This window comes from Panthera onca, chromosome D2 (genome assembly GCF_046562875.1).
Source record: "Panthera onca isolate mPanOnc1 chromosome D2, mPanOnc1 haplotype 2, whole genome shotgun sequence".
NCBI classification, from domain to species: Eukaryota; Metazoa; Chordata; class Mammalia; order Carnivora; family Felidae; genus Panthera; species Panthera onca.
The window spans coordinates 75,244,523-75,266,759 of record NC_138349.1 but is presented as its reverse complement, the minus strand read 5'-3'; the positions used below and the strand labels follow the sequence as shown (position 1 = coordinate 75,266,759).

At 45.3% G+C, this 22,237-nt stretch overlaps 1 protein-coding gene and 1 long non-coding RNA gene across 2 annotated transcripts in view; one reads left to right on the top strand and one right to left on the bottom strand.

The window, feature by feature from the left end:
• The window catches only part of TBCE (tubulin folding cofactor E), a 622,247-nt gene that overhangs the window by 442,932 nt on the left and 157,078 nt on the right, over positions 1-22,237 (bottom strand). The window lies entirely within an intron of this gene.
• LOC132685488 (uncharacterized) lies at positions 1,491-20,947 on the top strand. Its single transcript, XR_013550444.2, has 3 exons — positions 1,491-5,419; positions 18,743-19,038; positions 20,116-20,947. It is a non-coding gene; the product is annotated as an uncharacterized LOC132685488 (long non-coding RNA).

Genomic DNA, 22,237 nt, shown 5'->3' with positions numbered 1-22,237 from the left:
GGTGAGGAACCCCGAATAGGAGGAATGCCTTATCAAGGGAGATAAACAATGAGAGTACGATTGAAGCTGAAGTCCGTGGGGCTGCCCAGACAGCCAACCCGTCTTGCAAGTGCTTTGGCTGGTTTTGTTGTGTCAGTGGACTCACACCATTCGATGGTGTCATCTCTCGTGTATCACCAGACTGCGATAGCCAGAAACGATGCAGTGATGACAAAATGAACGCGTGGCTAGCCCACCGCTTCCCACTGGCACGCATGAGGCCGGTAGGGACTGTGAGCAGGCAGAAGGCCGCTCACAGCATGTCGTGCGTAGGCACAGCGTGTGGTGTGGGGCAGCCAGCTCTTCTGACCCCGCTGTCGCCCACAGGCCGAGCAGAGGCGTGGCTCTTGAGCAGACGCTCAAGAAATGCTCTTGATGAGCGGGGTAGGCTTGACAGGGGCTGGTAGGCAATGGGTTGAAGATACCATAGTTGCAACTCCACAAATGAGGCAATGCCCCATTTCCCAATGAGCAGGTTACAAAAGTCTTGTGTGTGTGTGTGTGGTTTTTTTCCCCTTGGTCAGCCTGAATCTATATACTTTAATGATGCAAGAGAAAGAGTCAAATTTCTAGTTATAAGATTTATTGATTTAATTATGTGCATATATAAAATCATACACACATATATATTTTTTTTAGAAACGTTGTCTTTTTTTTTTTCAGTCATTATTCAGACTCTTCATCATCACCTGTCTTTGTCATCACTCGAGCCCCTTTTTCAGTGATCTCACCCAGTCTTTGAGAACACACCATCCTGCTTCTGCCCAAGTATCTTTGGGGTTCAGTACTTTTTGAGTCTGTATGTTGTGGTCCCTGGAAATGTTTGCTCAAGCTCAATACCCATGCACTACTTGTGATCTCCATAAAGCTAACTTCTTGTTGTACTGCTTTTAAAGGTGATTTTAATGAGGTTGGGGCTACACAAGGGAATGTTCATGCATTTTAACGATGCATACCAATGTATGAAGGGGTGAAATGACACCAGGTTTGGGATTTTCTTTAAGCTAGTTCAGCAGAGGGGTGTCTGACTGGCTCAATCTGTGGAGCACATGACTCTTGATCTTGGGGTTGTGGGTTCGAGCCCCACATTGGGTGTAGAGATTACTTAAAAGTAAAATTGGAAAAAAAGAGAGTTCAGCAAAGAGACAAAGACAAAAGACAAAAAAGGAACAAGTGTAGCAAATTTGGAAAAATCTAGGTTATTATTAATCTGGGTGATGGGCATATGGAACTTCATTTTACTATATGCTTTTTTGATATGTGTAAAAATTTTCATAATAAAAACATTTTTTTTTTAATGAGCTTTAAAAGACTTGCTTACAATATCTAATTCTTATAGTTGGAGACCAAACCTCCTGGAATAACTACAAAAACTTTTAATGTGTTTAAATGTGTTTTAAATGTGTTTTTTTTAATGTGTTTTTTTATTAAAATGGTTTAAAAAAATTTTTTTAAGTTTATTTATTTTTGAGAGACACAGAGAGAGAGAGAGAGAGAGAGAGCGTGAGCAGGGGAGGGTCAGAGAGCGATGGAGACACAGAATCTGAAGGAGGCTCCAGGCTCTAAACTGTCAGCACAGAGCCCGATGAGGGGCTCAAACCCATGAACCGCGAGATCATGACCTGAGCTGAAGTCAGTCATGAACCGAGTCACCCAGGTGCCCCTAAATGTTTTTTATTAAAAAAAACAACAACCCAAATCATACCTCCAGGAAATCTCCATAATCATCCCAGACAACCACTGATTGAATTCCTTTCAGGGTATTTTGTTATTTAAAATAAAGAAATCAAGGGGCACCTGGATGGCTCAGTTGGTTAAGCATCAGCTCTTGATTTCGGCTCTGGTCATGATCCCAGGGTTGTGGGATCGAGCCCCACATCAGGCTCTGCGCTGACAGCACGGAGCCTGCTTGGGATTCTCTCCCTCTCTCTCTCTCTCTCTCTCTCTCTCTCTCTGCCCCTCCCCCACCCACACGCACAGGTGAGCTCTCTCTCACAATAAATAAGCATTTAAAATAAAATAAAATAAAGAAATTGAGTGAGCACTCGATAATATGAGGAACTTTTAAGAGACACAAATACAGGATGACATCTCAGATTTGCCCACGTGTGTTATTTTCCTTTGTCTTTGTTGGGGTGAGCGGATGGGGTTGGTATGGGCCCCAAACAGATAACTTTTGTAAGTGATGGGGAGCTGGCCAGGGTACTTTGTCAAAAGTACCTATTACCTAGTGCCCTTGTTGGCATCTGAGCTGGAAGGCACAGGATAGCAGGGAACATGCTGTCCTGGGAGCCGGCCTGGTGTCACAGGCCTGGGATGGGGCGTCAGTCATGGTGTAAAAGGGGAGAGGCTGCATTTTCTTCGTTGGGCAACGCTTATCCCCTGGACAGAGGGCACAGAGCTATGATGTACACAGCCAAAATGAGAGGGGTTGGGGCAACTGTCCAGCGAGCTCAGTCTAAGTCAGGCAAGAGTGTTGGGGCCTCAGAGTCCTAAATAGGCACGGTCGGAAGGAATCAGAAAACTCTTCAAAATTTACATTAGTTTCATAGTAATGGCTTTTCCAAAGTTGGGGGCGGGGGGAGAAAATACATTATTTTTAAACATTTTGGAAGGATAAGATTCCTTCCATGCAAACAGAGTGGATTATTTGCAGAGAGTATTGAAATAAAAAATATCTACCCAGCCTGTGTGGGAAGCCTGGAATTCTCTGGAATTCTTTTACTTTATTGTCTTCTCCCCCATGAATGCACTGTGCCGTGCCACAGGCCAGTCACAACCTTTCAGAGAGTTACTTCTGACACTTTGTGGTATCACCTCAGTCACACTGACCATGTCATAAGAGAGAGAATCTTTCGTGTTTTGAAAGAACCTTCTCTCAGACATAAAAATCACAGCGTAATGGCTGTAGAGTGACCATCTCAACATCACGGTGCGAGCAGATCGGAATGCAGACAAACAAAGGAAGAGACACAAACGGAGAGCAGGTTCTTTGTGGAAGATGCGTGGTTTTGTGATGAGCTAAGTGTCGATTCTAACCCCCAAGGACCGAAAAGTGTGAGGTTAGGTAAGCGTCTGCCAGATTCATTATTGCCATGTGGATTCTGTGAAGTCAGCTTACAGGTCACTGGCAGTAGCTGCCGAGTAAAGTTCACTGACTGTGCATCCGTGCCCCGATTGGGCAGTTCCTGAAAACACCGCCTGCACCACCTTCTGGAAGCCCTTTGCTACCTTCAGGTCCGCACCGTGAGGGCGGACGCTTCTAGCACGGGAGCTCTGGCTGAATTCTGCAGGCATTGCTTGAGAAACGCCAAGTGGCCACTGGCCAGGGTCTAAGTTAAACCAGGAGATGGCTATCAACTCAAGTTGTTGGGTTTGGCACGTCTTTCTCGAGCTGCTGTGCGGAGCAGGAAAGAGAGACGTTTGTTTGTGGCCTTCGTTCACCAGTTCTATAGTGCACGCTTTAATCTGAAGCTTTTATTTGCTCAAGGGAAAAACAAGTCGGACTTGCCCACCGTGGAGGATTTCAATTGGACAGGGCCATAGAGTCTTCCACCCACGCTTTTTTTACATTTATTTTCCAGCAACCTCATCAAGTGGTTTGGGATGCCTTCTGGTTGTGTTAAAAACTTTCCAATAGATTTGCTGCGCGTCCTATGATAAATATAATCGTTTCCCCATGAATCATGATGATTTTGTACAGTACATTTATGCGCACGCGCACACTGTTTGCATGAAAAATAGTGTGGCTGTATTAAGGAACGCTGATCTGGCTGCAAAGCCGTTACCGTTGGGTTTTCTTCAGTGTGGTTATCCTTCCTTCTGGTCGGTGAATAAATATCGTTTGGACAAGGTCTGGCCCAGACGCTTTAACCGTAAAGCTTAATGTATAACTAGTATGTTTTTCTTCTGTGTCAGCAGTTGGCAACACGATACTGTAAATAAGGATTCTGGTGAGTAAATGGATGTCTGTAGCGAGAGGAGGGGAAGGCTGGAGTAGGCACTTTTGAAATTCATGCCAGGGGTTGCTACAAGTGATAAGGTAATTTGAGTAACCTGTAAGACCTGTGGATTCACAGGTTTCAAAAACAGGAAAGTCTCTTGTTTAAAAACCCTCTAAAGCAACATGTGGGCTTAGAAAAGAAGCTGGCTTGTGGTTAGGTGATTGTACTTCCTTATTGATATAATGGCTGGTGACGCAAGGCCTCCTGGGATTGCAGTGCTGTGACCGCAGGCCCGACAGTTACCCTGACCAGGTTCTGAAACAGGCCCGGGGCTTTCTGGACGGATGAGAAGTCTAAAAATTTCCCTTTTCATTTCCTCTCTTGTGTGACTTTGTCTTTTTTTTTTTTTTTTTTTTTTAAACCTGGTAATTGAAAAGGGAATTTTGCCTGTGCTCTGAAGGAGTTTATCTTGACTGAGTTGCTTCTCTCCTACTCCTCAAAAATCCCACCCTGAAAACCCCAAGCTAAAAAAAAAAAAAAAAAAAAAAATTCATCCATTCTCGCAGATTTTTCAGTGAGTCTATGTTTGATTAATCTGCTTTGAGGCTGGGTTCAGAACGAGCAGATCTTTGAAAAGGGTATGAATTTTGAAAAACACTCCAGAACTTGTCTGTATCCTCAACCTTCTGGGTGTTTCAAGCCCAGTGAATGCTGCGTCCTTCCGGAAACCTAACCCTCGCACAGCCAGCCGGGAGGCTCGATTGGGTAAATGCTCCCAGGACTCATGCTCGCGTTCTGAGACACGAAAACAGATGCCATTCCTGGGTGACACAGCTAACTGACCACGGCATGGAGAGTTCCACCGGCTAGATGTGCCGGGCTGTGCTAGGCCTCGAAAACACGCTGCATGCGAACCGAACTTCAGAAAGTGTTCTCCTGTCTGCTCTGGAGAGGGTTCGGGTGGGACAGCTTGGTGGGCTGAACGTGCTTTGAGGTGGTTGCTACTCTTGCTGTCTGTCCTGGGGAGACCTAGAGGGCAAACAGGTGGAACCCACTTCCCCACCCAGACTCCTCCCAGAATCCTTATGGCTGCATTCTTCCTTACCCATTTACGTATGTTTGTAAGCCAACGCATATGCGTGTGTCTATGTACCTGTGTATATGTTTGTGTATACGTACATGTGTGTGCATACATATATACGCACACACATCGGCGTGTTTTCTATGCTATTTAGGCCAGCCCACGAGTCCCTTTCATTTTTCCGCAAATTCAAAGAAGATAACGTAAGGAAGAAGTGTATATTTTCACGTTCCAGTAAATTACCAGTCTAACGTGCTGATTCTCACCAAACGATGCGCTCATAGTGATTCCCTCGTCTTGGCTCTGACGATCTGCCTGGGATGAATGAGTGTCAGACTTTACTGCTCTCTTTTTGGTAAGCCCGAAGAATCTGCCCAATCGTGTCACTGAGGCCACAAGGAAATGTCATCCTGCTAAGCGTGGGAGCTAATACCTGCCCAAATGTTAAGGTTGTAGTGAGAGCAAGAACCGTTTTCTGCATTATGCATATCTATGGTGTGTGTGTGTGTGTGTGTGTGTGTGTGTGTGTGTGCGCATGGGTACTGAATGTGAGTGTGTCTGCTTTGTATTGCACGTACTGTGTGTGTGGATGGGTACTGTGTGTGTGCGTGAGTACCATGCGTATGTAACTGTGCGTGCACGTGCTGTGTGTGTACACGAGCGCTGGGCACGTGTGCGAGTGTGCACGTGTACCATCCGTGTGCATACAAGTGCACACGTGCATGTATACTGTGTGCGTGACACACGGGATGTCACAGAGCCATGGGGGCAGTGACGCGGAGGAGGCTGGTGTGGGGCAGGTCGATCGCTTCAGAGCTTTTCTTTTGCTTTGTTGCCCTGTTACAGAAACTTAAAGACAGGTAAAGCGTGTATCCCATTTCTCCTTCCCGCCTGCCTCTCAAGCGAGTTCTGTGTGAATGTCTTTTAACTCCAGCCTCAGGAGAAAGGAGAGCATTTTGGAATTGAGAACACGGAGCAAGGATTCGACCCGGCACCGTTCTCTTTTGCTCTGCGTGTGTGTGTCTGTGTGTTTCTTGTGTGTCCAAAAGACAGAGAGGAGAAGCCAAAAAAAGGCAAAACAGGGAATCGGATTGGAAAGAGACTGTAAGTTTGTATTCATAAAATAAGACTTTTATTCCTCTACCCAGGACTCTGCCCCAATTTCCTGTCACTCACCTCAGTGTCAGTGCTGACCCACTTCTGGCTATTTTTATTTGTTCCTTGAAAATCCTTGCTGCGTGATTAAAGTTTACTCTCGTCAACTTTGTTCTGACCCTCCCTGCCATCTGGGTCCAAAAGTGCAGCCCTTCCCACCTTGCTCCCTGTAATGACGGGTGAGTTCAGAGCCAAGGAACAGCAGGGTTTTACTGGCGATGTGCCAAATCAGCGACCCCTTTCCCTGCTTCCAGAGCTGGCAGCGAGGAGCTCCTGCCTGCTCGTGGAGCGTCGCTGCCCGTGTCTTCGCCTCTTGTCTGGTTTTCCTCTCGGGAGCACGCACAGTCCCCCCCCACCCGGCGACAGCATCTCCGTGTCCCAGCACTGCGGGGGGGCTCTCACCCCCCGGGGACAGCGAGTGTGCGGGCACTTATCTAGGATTACAACCTGAGTCAACAGTGGGACCAGGAAGTGGACTCAGGGTCCAGCATCGTGTGGAAAGTTGGGTGTATTTACTTTTCTCTCAAAGCAAACTTTGATTTACTCTTTAATAAGTCACCGCTGAGGATATAATTCTAGAAAACCCAAGTTCCCATGTTGATAACAGAGGAGAGGAAACAGTGAGTCTTTGCATTTTTCCAGCTTTATCATTAACCCCAGGTGTGGAAACTCATTTGCTTTAGAAGGATTCGTTTCCAAGTTTTCAGGAAGGTGATCATTCTCCATTGATGAGGTATTTTGGGCATCCTTAGCTGAAAGGCATTATAAATGGGGTGGCCCATGGCACCCTGGAGGAGCTGTGTGACTGACTAACCGGTGACCTTGGCTTCGGACAGGTTAACGTCTTGGCTCTATCACTCCCCGTGTCACCTGGGGAATCTCTTCACTTCATTGGCCTCAGTTTCCTCATCTGTAAAATGGAGATAAAAAGTGGTCCCCCTCAGAAGGTTGTTACAAGGATTCAGGAGGGAGACGTATGTGAAGGGTCAGAAGGGAGAGTGGAATAAAGGAGATGCCTAGTATTCAAGCTGTTGGGATTACGTATGACTTAAGTCATTTTGATCGCGTGGAGTAAACCTTCTCATTTTGCTTTCTAGAAGTTTCTCGAGGAAGTCACCTGTCCAAGGTACAAAATGTGATTTCATCCTCCGTGCTTTCCCTGTTTGCTTCCACATGAGTGGATGGAGCAGAAGGGCTACAATAAAAGAATGTTCTTACCTCACTGCTGATGGGGACGCGGGTCCTGGGAGTGGTTGGGGTGAAAGTTTCCTCTCCTTATGGTTAGTACTTCCTCATTAAATGTGGTGAGCTGCAAACAAAGGAAAAAAAAAAAACAAGAAGAAAAAGGAGGCCCCCAGGACCCTTCTCATATGTCTGTGATGATCTCTGCAGAGGAGTCATTTCTTTGCTTGCCCCATGGGCCCAAAAATAACTTCCAGGGAGAAGGAGAGCACCCTTTTCTTGAGTTCTCACAAGCTTCTCTCCCGACAGCTCCTGTAGCAGAGATGTGAGCAGGAGTGCATATGTGATGAGCATCAGGAGCAGAAAGGGGGGACACCCAGGAGATGAGGGGTGCGGGGGCGGGTGTGCCATGAGGGGCGCACTCTCTCGAGAGCTTGCCGCTTTTGAAATCTCTAATTGCCATGCACCGGTGATTCTGCACTCTGTCAGTGATAGAATCCTCCTTCCACAGGGCGGCCATTCCTCCTGGGCACTGGATGAGCTGGGGTAGAAGGGAGACAGCGTGGCCCAAAGTTAAAGGAACCTGAGACATTTCTTTCCTCCAAAAGAGGCTGGAGAAGCCAAGTGTTCAGGCATTCTTTGGGGGTCGAAAGAGTGATGACAGACGGGGAGAGACGTGTCCATAGACCGTGTAGTGAGATGTCCCCTGCCTCTGCTTGTGACCCCCAGCAGCCCACGGGGCGGGCCTGGGAGTGGAGCCACCATGGGGCTGCTCTGGACTGGGCTGGGCTTGGGGTGGGGGGGTGGTCACACGTTGGAGACAAGCTGGTAATCGGACCTTCGAGCAAAGCCGGAGGTTGAGGGTGTGACAGAGGCCGGTAGCATTCCTGTATGTAGAGACTCCTTCCCCTTCGGCCCTGACCTGGAGATGGGTGCTCCTTCTGCCCTGCTCCGCTGCCATTTCTGGTGGAAATAGCTGGAAAGACTCCTGCTTACCAACAGCGGGGCTCCTTTAGCTCCCACTGCTACCTGGTGACACGCATAGAATCGTGCTCGTTCAACGGATGAGGAGACGGAACCTCCCCAGTATCACCCCGCTGGGAAGTGATGGGTCTGGAATTGTGTGCCACACCCTGGCCTCTCTGCCTCCAAGGCTGAGGAGACCCTGAGGAAGCCATCGTTTCTTTCCAGTGTTTTGCAAGGCTGGGTGCAACATCATCTTGGGGAGAGTACACGGGGCTCCCCTTAAGCTCACTAGGCCAGCTTATGATGCAGCACAACCGAAGACACCGCCTTTGTGTTCTTGAAGGACACAGAGCCAAATAAATAGACCCTCAACAAGCTGGGGCTGTTTCCAGAGGGGCTGGGTTCCCACGTATGGCAAGACTCATACAGGGCGGTGGAACAGATTTTGAGAGAGCAGTTTGCTTTGAAGGTGACCTTGGAGGCACATGGCCTTTATCGGTTTTCTGGAATCCTTGCGCAGAGGCAGGCCTGACCGTGGGCCCCTGCTGGCAGAAGTGCCTCCTTGTCGTGAGGGCTTTTTGGCTGTGGAAGAACTTGAGAGAGACTCTCACCACCCTCTCTGTGCTCAGGATTTGCTCATCCCTCCCCACCTACTTCCCAAGCACAGAGGAAGCCTCAGAAAACGAGGGAAGTGTCTTACACGGAGTCCACTTGAGTTGGTAGAATCCAGTGTGATGCAAGACCCCGTGTTTGAACTCATCGAGGCCTGTCTACCAGGTTCGTTGAACCCCAGGCGCCTGGAGGGCCCCTGAGCACTGGGCCAACCCGATGGATAGGCTAGCGTGAGGCTACGGCCGGGGCCAGGTCCCCACCGAGGGGAGGAAGCCAGGAGCCCCGGTGCTAGGCCTCGTGTGATCTCGGGACAACATTCGGCGGTCTGCTTTGGGCCCGGCCTCCCTGAGTCGGAGAGAGGAATCTACCTTAGCGAAGGAAGACCTGGCCTGTCGGGTTATTTGTGGCTCTCTTCTTGCCTGCCTTTGTTCCGCGGATTGGTGTGCATAAAAGGCTGGCTGGGCCGGCGAGAAGTGCCCATCAGTGACTCGAACAGGAAATTGGAAATCGGACACCGAGGGTCTACCCCCACCCTGCCTCTGACTCACGCTCAAACAAACCCAACACCCGCCCTGACCTCTGCCCCCTCCATCTGTGGCCGGCCAGGCCTGACAGCAGCCCCGTCTCCCCACCAGGGGAACGCTTCCAGAAGTCCAGCACTGGGTCAGCTTGCTGTGGGAGAGAATCCCTCAGGTGTCCACATGAAGGCCGTGGATGCAGTCTCTCTCTCTCTCTCTCTCTCTCTCTCTCTCTCTCTCGTCCGCTCTCTTTTTATCTTCAACAAAGTGAATTCTTAAATTTTTTCTCTTTAAATTTTCATCCATTATATTCATCAACGCAGCGAGATGGAACATTTGGCAAAATTATTTCAAGTAGCACTCCAACCTGTGATCGTAATTTCAAATCGAGGAATTTGCTGAGCAGCCGTGGGAAGAACAAAGGGCCAGAGGGGGAGGGGAGGCAGGTTGTGCGCACGCGGACGGGGAACTGGCCTGCTCCGGCCTGCAGTGTGTCTATACTGGGCGGGGTAGGACTGCAGTTTCCATCTGCTGAACACACGGCACGAACCACTTAAAACTAGATACGCGGAGCAGAGGATTGAGATTCAGTTTAATACGATGGGCCGAAAGCTTCACCCAGGAGTGGGACCGGCCTGGCCTCGCATCTTCAAGCCCCGCCACTCACCAGCCTCCGCTGGGTCACCTGTAAAATGGGAACAGTCACTGTAACCACATCTTCGGGACCATTATGACATATATTCCTTTAGCTGGCTAATTACTAGCACGTAGTAAGTGTTCAAAATGCTATTACTGTCGCCGACATGCAGAAACGGACAATTTCCGAGCTTCGTCTTTGCAACTGACTCGTTCAGCAAACATCTGTTGAGCACCTATTATGCTCCAGCAGTGGGGCTGGGTGTTGTAGGAGTACACACATGTAAAGCATAGGCATTAATATGCTACTTGATAAATAATGATACTTCTGTTGAGTTGAAAATGACTCCCAAGAATATTTAATTCATTTACAAAGAATCTTTCCTTTTTTTTTTTTTTTTTAAACATTTCTTTATTTCTGAGAGACCGAGAGAGATGGAGCACAAGCAGAGGAAGGGCAGAGAGAGAGGGAGACAGAGGATCCGAAGCAGGCTGTGCACTGACAGCAGCGAGGCTGATGCGGGGTTCGAATCCACGAACCGTGAGGTCATGACCTGGGCCGAAGTCACACGCTTAACAGACTGAGCCACCCAGGTGCCCCTACAAAGAATCTTTCTTAAGAGATGGTCTAGCAGAAACAATTCGGAAAAAATGTATGAGTTAAAAAAAAAAAAGCTGTCTTATTTCCAATTGTTTTTGAACTCCTTGCTTTTCAATAAAACTATGATCTAAATGAATGCAATTTCTTAAAATAAGCCCTGCTTCATACCTGAGAACTTCAAGCAGCTAATTCGCAGATAATCAGACCTATTTGCAAACAATCTGATTTGTCTAAGTGCCTTCCCAAGAGTGCCACGCGTGTGCTCAGAAAGACTGTCATTTGTCAGGATTACCCAGTTCTGCTAAATTATGGTTTTGAGAATCAGAAGTAATCTAGTCCAACCTCTTGTCCTGTGAATAGTATTTCTGAGAGATACTAGTTAAGCTTGTGCTCAAATTCTGTGAGGAAAGGAGAAGGTAGGTACCTTGCAGGGTTGAATAGCTCTAGAGGGAGATTAATCTAAATTTGTGTAGCCATGGAAAGGAGAAAAAGGCTTTTTGTTGTTTTTTGCTTTCATCTTGCTCCCCATTTCTGTTGGCTGGTCTTGCTTTGGCTCCTGTCTGTCTCTCCCCTTTTACCCTGAGCTGCCGCATGCCCTCTGCCCCAAGGGGAACAGCCATAGCCCTGGTCACCGTTGGGTGGCCAAGCGTACCCTGCTTTGGAAGTTGAGAGCCAACATTCAGTTTATTGTTCCTTGCCCTGTTCTCTGGGGTGGTTCAACCAGGCTCTGCTTTCTTGGAAAACAACAGTGAACTTTGTTCAGCCAGAGCCTTATTTCCCAAATTCTGATATTTGCTCACTGGCCCTCCTCCCGCCAGCTGTTCCCAACTGCTGACCACTTCTTACGCGCGCGGCTAGCTGCTTCCGCTGTTCTGGCTCTTCTTGGAAGGCAGCCATCAGGGGCCAAGGCAGATGTTGCTTGTGGCCTTGGCTTGTGGTCCGAATCCATGACTGCATCATTTGGAAAGTGTGTGTGTGCGTGTGACTACCTTTGAAACCAAAGGGCTAAAAGCAGAGCTTTTAATGAGCAGAGCAGCTCCATGAAAAACGTGCAGTTGCTTTATGGCTTCTGGTTGCCTGTGGAATTGTTAGAATTAAAAAAAAAAAAAAAAAAAGCAAGTCAAGAGCAGCTAAAGTAAAAAGAGAAAAGGGAAAGGTTTATTTTTGGAGCTCTTGAATTCAGAAGCTCCTTCTGACTTCCCCACTTCTCCTGACTTGGCTTTGGTCTCGTGGGCGCTTCGAGTGTCTGGCCTTTGTCTCAGCCCTCGGTCCCAGGGACCCTCTGGCTCTCTGGGTCTTGGAGTGAGATGTCACCCAGCCTCCTTCCACCCTGTCTGATGGCTGCTCACTGGCTGGGTCCTGGGAGGTGCTGCAGAAAGGCATGCCCTAGTTTGGACTGAATTCTGAGTGGCTCATGCTCTTGTCTCAAAACACCTAGACCTCATCTGGAGTGTAAAACGGGCTTTGTTTGACCTGAGTGATATGTGGTATAATTTGGTTTAGTTATCAACATTTAGGAAACAGGAGGTCACAGGAAATATAGAGTTTTAGTTCAGCCTGAAGTTGGGGAGGGGCAAGACTGGATATTTGCTCTCTTTCGAACCGAGTGGTAGCTGCCCTTCCTGACATGTGGAACACGTTCTCCACTTGGCCACACTCTCTCCAGCAACAAGGAGTATCTTTCTGGACATAGACTGGTATTAGATGCCATTGACCCATGGGCTTCTTCCCTTCCACACCCCTCCCCAACCTGCCTCATTCATGAAGGGTCTGCCTGATTCTCCTGGACTTTGAGTTTGCTGTCCTTGTTCAGTGGAGTGTGATTCACATGCTCCCCCTTATCTCTAATAGACTCCAGGCCCCCCACATTCTTCTTGCTTCCCTTCTGCCCCCCTTCCCTCTCTCCTTCCTTCCTCCTCTTCCCTCCCTACTTTCTCTCTCTCTCACTTCTTGAACTATAAAACACACCTACAGAAAAGCGTTCACAGCAAAGACCTGTAACTCGATTTATCACTGAGTCAACACCGGTGTCGTTACCAGGTCAACAGATAGGACTGTAGGGTACTCTAGAAGCTCTCTCTGCTCCCTCCCTGCCATGCCCTCCCCACCACAGGTAACCAATATCCTGACCTCCATGGTAAAACACCCTTAATTTCTGTAGAATTTTACCAGCAAAATATATGCTCAACGCTAGAGTTTAGTTTTGCCTGTTTTTACAACTTCATGTAAATGTAACTCTACAGCATGTATTCTTTCATGCATGGCTTCTTCCACTCAACATTAGACTTGTGTAATTCACCCCTGTTGTTGTTTATAGCTGTAGTCTATAAATTTTCATCACAAGATTGTGTTACCTTTTATAAGTGTGATGCAGTTTTGTCTTTTTGTTCTACTCATGATGGACATTTGGGTTGTTCCCAGTTTAGAGCTAGTACAGACGGTGTTGCTATGAGCATTCTTATGCTTGTATACTGGTGCATGTATGCATTTCTGACAGTATTACCTCCAAGCCTGGGGTTTTTCCTGTGGACAGGTTTTAAATTACGGATTTAATTAGTTGAAGAGTTATTTGACTAGATAAGATTCATATCTCTTGTGTTCATTTTGATAAATTGAGTTTTTTAGGATTTTAGTATTTATCTAAATTTTCAAATGTAGTGGCATGACATGGTTTACAATATTTTCTTACAATTTTTAACAACGGTGGGCTCTGTTGTGATGTCTCCTTTTCATGCCTGATAGTGATTATGTTTATCTTTTCTTTCTTTTCCCCCCTTGCTCGATTCTGCTGAGGTTTCGGGTTTTAAAATCAATTTAATACTTTTTCCACAGAATCAAACTTTTGATTTTGTTGGTATTTCCTATTGTGTATTTGTTTTCTAGTTCATGAAATTCTGCATTTATCTTTCTTTTCTTTTTTTCCTTTGGGTTCAATTTTCAGTGCTTTTTCTAATTTCTTGAGATGATGGATTAGTTCTTTGATTTTAAACCTTTATTATAATCTAATATATGCAAGTAAGATTATAAATAATCATCTAAACATAGCTTTAACCTTATCCTATGAGTTTCAACATGTAATATTTTCATTATCATTCAATTAAGATATGTTTAAATTTTCTTTGGTTTCCTATGGGTACTTTAGGAACATTCCTGAATTTTCCCATACATGAGAGTTTTCTCATCATATTTCTATTATTAATTTCAAGCCTAATCATAACGTAGTTAGAGAGTATATTTTGTATAATTTCAGTCACTTGATATTTGTTAAGACTTGCTTTGTGGCTCAGCATACAGTTGACGTTTGAAACTTCCTTGTGTTCTTGAAAAGAAGGTATACAGTTAGTAGTTGTGAGCTCAGTATTCTACCGCATCCATTAGGTTATAGTTGCTGATTGTATTGTTGGAATCTTCTATATCCTTCGTGACTCATTGTCTATTTGTTCTATTAGATATTCAGAGAGGTGTGTTAAATTCTCCCATTAAGATTGTGGATTTGCTGTGTGTATATATGTGTTGGTTTTTGCTTTATGTGTTTTGAGGTATTAGGTATATATAATTTTCGAATGCTATAACTTCAATTCACTTTTTGAATTGAAACTCTTATCACTATGAAATGTCTTCTTTATTTCTAGTGATACTTTTTACTTTAAATTCTATTTTGATAAATAATATAGGTACTCCTATTTTACATTGGATGTATTTTTCCATCTCTTTACCTATGTCTATTCTGTATCCTTAAGTGTCATAAGCTTCTCTCGTAAATGTTATACAATTAAAAAAATTAATCCAGTCCGACAATTTTTTCTTTTAATTGGTGCATTTAGTCTGTTTATATTTACTAATGAAATTTAATTTACATTTAATTTAATGTAATTTCTGGTATATTTGGATTTAAATCGACCATACTATTAAGTATGGTATTAATATGATATTCCATTTGTTCCATCTATATCCCATATTTATGTTTCTCTCACTTTATTGCTTCTTTTGGATTGGTTATTTTTTAATATTCCATTTCCTTTCTCTATGACTTTGGAAATTGCATATTCTTTTACTATTCTTCTGGAGGTTGGCCCCAGGATTGCAGCATCACCTCTTGTGTTATTAAGGTCTAATCTTAATTGGTTTTATGCTCTTCTCAGGCATTTCAAGGACTCTGGAACACTCTAACTCCATTTGCCCCCTCCCAAATTATTTTATTATTTTATTATTTTTAATGATTTTTGTTTTTACAAGTATTCATTTTTGAGAAACAGAGTGAGACAAAGTGTGAGCAGAGGAAGGGCAGAGAGCGAAGGAGACGCAGAATCCGAAGCAGGCTCCAGGCTCCAAGCAAGTGGTCAGCATAGAGCCCGACGCGGGGCTCGAACCCACGAACTGCGAGATCATGACCTGAGCCGAAGTCGGATTCTCAACCGACTGAGCCACCCAGGCGCCCCCAAATTATTTTATATTATTGTTGTCATGCATTTTAAGTGATACGTATTTCAAATCCAACAATTTTTAAAATCGTTTTATATAGCCACTATCTATTTATATTTACCTATATACTTGCTATTTTCTATGCATTTCTTTCTTGCATCTCTGACTTCCTACTTGGGACTATTTTCCTTTGACCTAAAGAACAGTCTTTAATATTTCCTTTGGTGTGAGTGACAAGTATTCTTAGTTTTGATTTCTAATTATCTTTAGCTGACCCTCTTGAAGGATATTTTTGTTGAGCATAAAGTTCTAGGTTGACAGTTTTTTACTTTTAGCCTGTTCAAACTATTCCATTATCTTCTAGCTTTCATTGTTTCAATTGAGAAGTCGGCTGTAAGTCTCATTGTTGCACCTTTGACCATAATCTGTTCCTTATTCTTTGACTTCTTGTAATATGTTTCTCTTTGCTTTAGTTTTCAGCAATTTTATTATGATTCGCCAAGGTGTAGATTTCTTTATATTTCTCATGGTTGGGTTTTTTAAAGGTCTTCTTTAATCTAGCTTTATGTATTTAGTTAGTTTTGGAAAAGTCTCAGTCATTACCCCTTCAAATATTACTTTTTTCCCATTCTCTCTCGACTCTTTTTTTAGGATTCCAATTATATGTGTATTAGACTTTCTCACTCATATTATTTCTCTCTTACCCTCTCTCTTGTCTTCTCCCTCCTTCAATCCTCTGTACTTCATATTTTGTGCACTTCACCTTTGTCTGGTGTACTATGAAATCCATCCATGACCTCTTAACTTTGTTGCTTATATTTTTTTAATTCTAGAGGTTTTATTAATTTCTTTTTCATGGTTTCGAATTCTTTTCTGAAATTCTCAATTTTGTCTTGTATCGTCTCAAACACAATAAGCACACTTATTTTAAAGCCTGTGTCTGATAACATCGATATCTGGAAACCCTATGAGTTTGTTTCGGTTGTCCACTATTCTGCTGGTTTTTTTCATGTTACCTTCTTAAGAAGCCGTTTTTGCTTTTTACAGTGTATGTATTTGCAAAACTAATTGTAGAAATAATTTGAGGCCTCGGATGATATCTTCCTCTAGGGAGGATTTCCTTTCCTTTTTCGGGAGCCTGAGAGCACTAGCACCCTGGGATTAATGTAACCCAATTTTGTGAATTGAAAATGATTTGAAGGTCTGCACTGTCTTCAAAGGCCTGATTATTTCTGGTTAATATTTCCTCCTATGGTGCAATCCTTCAGTGTCCTATCCTAAAGATAAGGATTTTCCTGGGACATCCAACTTGGCAGGCTCTGGACTCCAATTTTTGATTCCTTAGCCATATGATCCTGTCAAAAGTTCTACTCAGCCTCTTAGCCCCCCTGCTGCCTGGTCTGGAGTTGGCTAACAGTCCAGAGGAAGAGCATCTTGAGGCTTTGGGTTTACCTTCTGGACCTCCATTTCCCCCAGCTCTTGGCTTGCTAATTCTTCACTCTTGTGTTAACCATCTGTTGCCTCCAGACAGATGATTTGATTTTTAGGTTTTGTGTACCTTGTATGTTTGTTTTCACTGAGAAGACTGGGTGTGAATTACCTAGTCTCCCATGGCCCTCTTCCAATTTCTCCTCATCGTCAGACGTTTTCTTTCTCTTTTCTTCCCCTTCACATCTCAGGGAAAGAAATGTTCCTTCTTTTTTTCTAAACCAAGCCCTTATTTGTGTTACGTGGTCTTCTTTCTCTCAATACTTGTGTAGAATCATAAAGCATCTTCAACCTCTCCCTCGACGCTGGGCGTTCCCCTATGAGCACGTGCAACTATCCTCTATACAAAAAAATAAAGGCCGTGCTACATCTGAACCTAAACTCTGCAGTTCTGGCCAATCACCAGACCATGTGGAGCTATTTTTGATGATAACTCTTGCTAGAACAGTGTCTCAGTTCCTTTTTTCCAGAATAATGTTGACAAGTCTGCTCAAATTAGTGTTCCCATCTTGATTGATTCACTTGGCCAGAATACGTTTACAAATCAGTGGAGAATAGTGGAGGAGGGTTGGAGAAAATAAGATGTAATGTTTTAGGTTATGCGGTCCAGCATGTAATTTTTTTCCATAAAAGTTTTCTCTCCCTTGCTCCTGCTATTTCCCTCTGCTCCCTTTTAGCATCAGAGTTTTAAAAAGAGTGATCCATTCCTGCTGTTCCCCAAACATATATTTTTATTTAAAGGTCACCAAAACATCCCAGCTGCCCACCCAGTGACCTTTTCTTGGTCCAAAGTCTCCTTGATCTTTTTGCAGGATTTGTCATGGTTCCTGCCTCTTTCTCTTAAATTCTCTCCTCCTTCAGGTTCTGGGATGTTTGACTTTTTTAGCTCCCCTGACTGCTCATTCTTTTTTCATGTTTCATTCCTTTGTTCTATTTCCTAAAGGTAGAATTTCTTAAAGATTCCTGGCCCTCTTCTCTTGTTTCCTCTTCTCACTTCTTTTCATCGCAGACTTTGCCTTTGTAAACTTATGGCACCCCTCTTGTACAGGACACCCTTAATCTAAATATCTGGCCCAAGCTTCTCTACAGGTTTCCAGTTTTGCATTTCTGAATGACTGTCAGTGTCTTCTCTCTGCACGTCCTAGAGGTCCCACAAAAATATTTTTAAAACTGAGCTCATAATTTCTACCCATAAACTTCCTCTTCCTTCTAACTCCCCATTCATCATTCGTGTACTATGACTGCAGCCCAACACCCACTGTTCCTTTTACAATCAGTGCCCTTCCCTTCATTTCAACCTGTGCAAATCCCACGTGGCTTCGGAGGACCAGTTCAATGCTCCCTGTTTCAAGCAACCATTGAGTAATGTGGAAAAGAGTATGGAATTCGGCAGTGGGAGATACGGTGCAAATCCAGGCTCTGTTACCAACGTTTTTGCCGCACATTTTTCTCATCCGTAAAAATGGGAATAGGAATGACTAATCCACAGGTTGTTGAAAAGATTAGATGAGTTATTTGTGAATATATTCTATTTCTTCTACTTGCCCCTTAAGAGCAAGATTCATTTCTCATGATGTAGCTCAGGTACTTATTAAATAGTTAAAAATGAATGGATTAATATTGCAGAGTTTGCCAAACAACATGGTGCCGATGTCAGCATTTTATTCATTAGTTAAAAAGGTCAAACCCACTTTATTTTGTTCATTTGAACGTTACGTGATTCTATACCGTCACTACTTTGATACCTTTATTTCGATCCAATTTAGCTGCTTGATTTAATGTCAAGTGTCTGCTAAGATAGGTGAAATCATCGTGGGCCCTTAGAGCCACCGTAGCCTCCATCTGTTGTTGCCTTCACAAGTGCAAGGAAGTTTGGATAATTGTCTAGTGGGTTGAATGGTGTAGATCACTGGCCCTGGCTGGAAGTGTTCCCACATCCCATCACCTCTTTTTATTCTTGCTTAATTTATCCAGATAATTGCTTCAACTCTTCACTTCTCCTGATCTTTGTCAGATAGCTGATTGGGTCCGGGCAGCCATCTGTTCATCCTCCCCTACTCTCATTTCTCTTTTTGACCTTCTTTCCTCCTCCTTAAAGGTGGGTGAAGCTGGCCTTGGAAAGCCAGCCCTTCGCTAGGAAGTGGCCCTTTTCCAAGAGTTCATCGGGCCCAGTACACCTGTCTGCCAGGGTGGGTGCACCAAGCGCTCGTCTCCCGCCTGGCCTATCGCGTACAGCTGAACACATTTGGCAGAAGCTCCGGCAATTTGGTGATTCATTTTCTGCTCTCACCTGGTCGGATCTTGGCTCACCCAGTTCCTGGCTCCCTTGGCTGGCAGCGTCTGGCAGGCATCCCATCTTAGCTCCTTTCTGCTTTGCCCACTCTCCACTCTTAGGTTAAGTCCTTTAAGGGACTTTGACGGAGGTGACGTGAGGTATGAGCATGCAAGGTGGAATTGTCATATGAAACCGGGAGGTTTCACAGAACAAAGTTTTCTGGTCACGGCCAGTCTAGCAGGCTGAATAACGGCCCTAAATATATCAGGCCCTGGTCCTTGTAATGTGTACATGTTAACCTTATTTTGAAAAAAAAAGTACTTTGCAGATATGACTAAGTTAAGGATCTTCAGATGGAGAGATTATGGATTGTTTGGGTGATCCCTAATGCCTTGGCAGGTGTCCTTATAAAAGAAATGCAAAGGGAGATCACCCACACACGCACGCACACACACGTGCACACGCGTGCGTGCACGCGTGCATACGCAAGAGAAAAGGCAATGGAAAATTGGAGGCAAAAACTGGAGTGATGTGGCTGTAAGCCAATGTCAGTGGCCACCAGAAGCTGGAAGAGGCAAGGAGCGGATTCTCCCCTAGAGCCTCCCCAGGGGCCATGATCCTGTTTACGCCTTGACTTTGGCCCAATGGTACTGATTTGGACTTTGGATCTCAGAAGAGCCAGAGAATTAAACGAATAATTTTAAGCTAGAAAGCGTGTGGCGGTTTGTGACAGCAGCCTCTTAGGAACATAGCATAGCCAGTAACGATGATGCAGAGGGGAGCCCTGTAGCATCACTTCTAGGCTGGAGGCCCCCTTCCTGCAAACCCATATCTGGGGTGCTCCAAATGCCATGTCATAGTAAGTCAGCAGATATTTATCGAGCAATGCTTTGATCGGTGCTCACCTGCAGAGCCACAGAAACCACCCCAGTTCGTGTAAGCAGAAGGAGGTTGATTGCAAGGCATTAAAACACTAGCAAAAGAGTCAGGATGGAGGGTCCAGGCCGAGCTGTTGGGGACGAATCCAGTAGGAGATGGCGATGCCTTGAGCCACACTTCTCTCCCCACTGAACCCGGTTTCAGATTCAAGTCTTGTGTGACTTCCTGTCACTTGAGGAATTTAAATTACAGCCGGACTTGAGCTGCAGGGGAGTCTGGGGAATGTGAATTTTAGCTTTCCAACTTGTGTCTTGCAGGCAGGCAACTTCCTGTTTTGATGGATTTTGCAATACTGATGCCGTGGGTCCTGAGTGAGCCAATCCGCGATTTCTAACGCCAGCGCTTACTCTGTGCTGAGCGCTATTCTAAGCAAATAAGACAGAGTCTCTGTGCTCAAGGGGCTGATTTTCTCATGGGCGTAGGAGGTGGTCAGCTCATCAACAGACACGATAACGTCACAGACGGGCAAACCTTCGGGACCAGACCCCTGCGACAAAGTGAGCATCACAATCAAGAGAATCAGATGAAGTTTTGGGTTCCCCAGCACACATTAAAATTATGTGTATACTATACCGCAGTCTATTAAGCATGCAAACGCATGATGTCTAAAAAAGCACATACCTTAATTGAAAAATACTTTATTGCTGAAAAATGCTAACCATCGCCCGAGCTTTCAGTGAGTTGTAATCACTGATCACAGCTCACTCTCACAAACAAAACAATAATGGGAGAGTTTGAAACATTGCTAGAATTGCCAATATGTGACACAGGAGACCCGAAGTGAGAAAATACCGTTGAAAAAACGATGCCAATAGACTTGTTAGATGCAGGGTTGCTGCACACCTTCAATTAATGGAAAAAAAAAAAAAAGCAGTATCTGCAAAATGCAATAAAGCAAAGCACAGGAGAATGAGGTATGTCCGTACTGGTGAGAGGGCTCAAGAAGATGAAGCAAGGTAATGATGTGATGGCTGGGGGTAGAGTGTCGGTTACTTTAGGTAGAAAGGGTCTCTCTCTCTCTCTCTCTTTTATTTTTTTAATGTTTATTTCTGAGAGAGAGAGAGCGAGCGAGCAGAGGAGGGGCAGAGAGAGGGGGAGACACAGAATCTGAGGCAGCCTCCAGGCTCTGGGCTGTCAGCACAGAGCCTGACGCGGGGCTCGAACCCACCGATCTCGAGATCATGACCTGAGCTGAAGTCAGACCCTTAACTGACTGGGCCACCCAGGCACCCCCCTCTTTTTTTTTTTTTTTAATATTTTTAATTTATTTTTGAGAGAGAGAGAGACAGAGTGTGAGTGGGCAAGGGTTAGAGAGAGAGGGAGACACAGAATCCGAGGCAGGCTCCAGGCTCCGAGCTGTCAGCACAGAGCCCGACGTGGGGCTCGAACTCACAAACCGCGAGATCATGACCCGAGCTGAAGTCGGACGTTCAACTGACTGAGCCACCCGTACACCCTGAAAGGGTTTCTTGGTGTGACATTTTTGTTAAGTTCTGAACGATGAAGAGGCAGCCGTGTGGAGGTCTGGGGGCGGTATTGTTTCAAGAGGAAGGGCAGTAAGAACAAAGGGCTGGAGGGAGGAATTCGCTGGCAGGTTTGAGGGAGGGAAAGAAGGGCTGGAATGCGGTAAATGGACGGACAGAGAAGGGATGTGAGGTCACGGGGCTGCACAGGCCCTAGATCTTGAGGACCTTACAGGAGTTTGGATTTTGTTCTGGTTAGAGTGGGAAGTCCCCGGAAGGCGTTAAGCAGGGAGGTTGCCTTAAGTTGAGTGGTGCCCTCCAACATTCACTCCACCTAAGGACCTCGGAATGTGACCTTATTTGAAAATAGGGTCTTTGAAGGTGGAGACGGGGAGGTTTGGGGAGCTGAGTTGGGATTCAGATTTACGCTCTGGTCATGCAGAGTTTGAAGTGCCTCAGCCCAGATGCTGAGCTAGGTAACTGGACTTTACCAGTCTGGGCTTTCGGAAGAAAGCAGCGCAGGGATAGAATTTAACAGTCGCCAGCATATCGGTGATGTTTAAAGTCTTGGGACCAGACGAGGCTGTGGATATGGAAGAGAGAAGAGACCATGTCAGCACTTTGGGACCTTCAACTACTTTTTCAAGGTCTGGCAGAGACAGGGGGTTCTGAGGAAGCAGAATTTTGTTTGAGCTTCTTTATTTATTTTGAGAGAGAGGGCTAGAGAACGCACCTGGGGGAGGGGCAGAGAGAGACGGGGCGGGAGAGAGAGAATCCCAAGCAGGCTCTGCACTGTCAGTGCAGAGCTCCGTGTGGAGCTTGAACTCGTGAACCATGAGATTGTGCCCTGAGCCCAAGTCAGAGGCTTAACGGACTGAGCCACCCAGGCGCCCCTGTTTTATTTCTTAATGTGCTT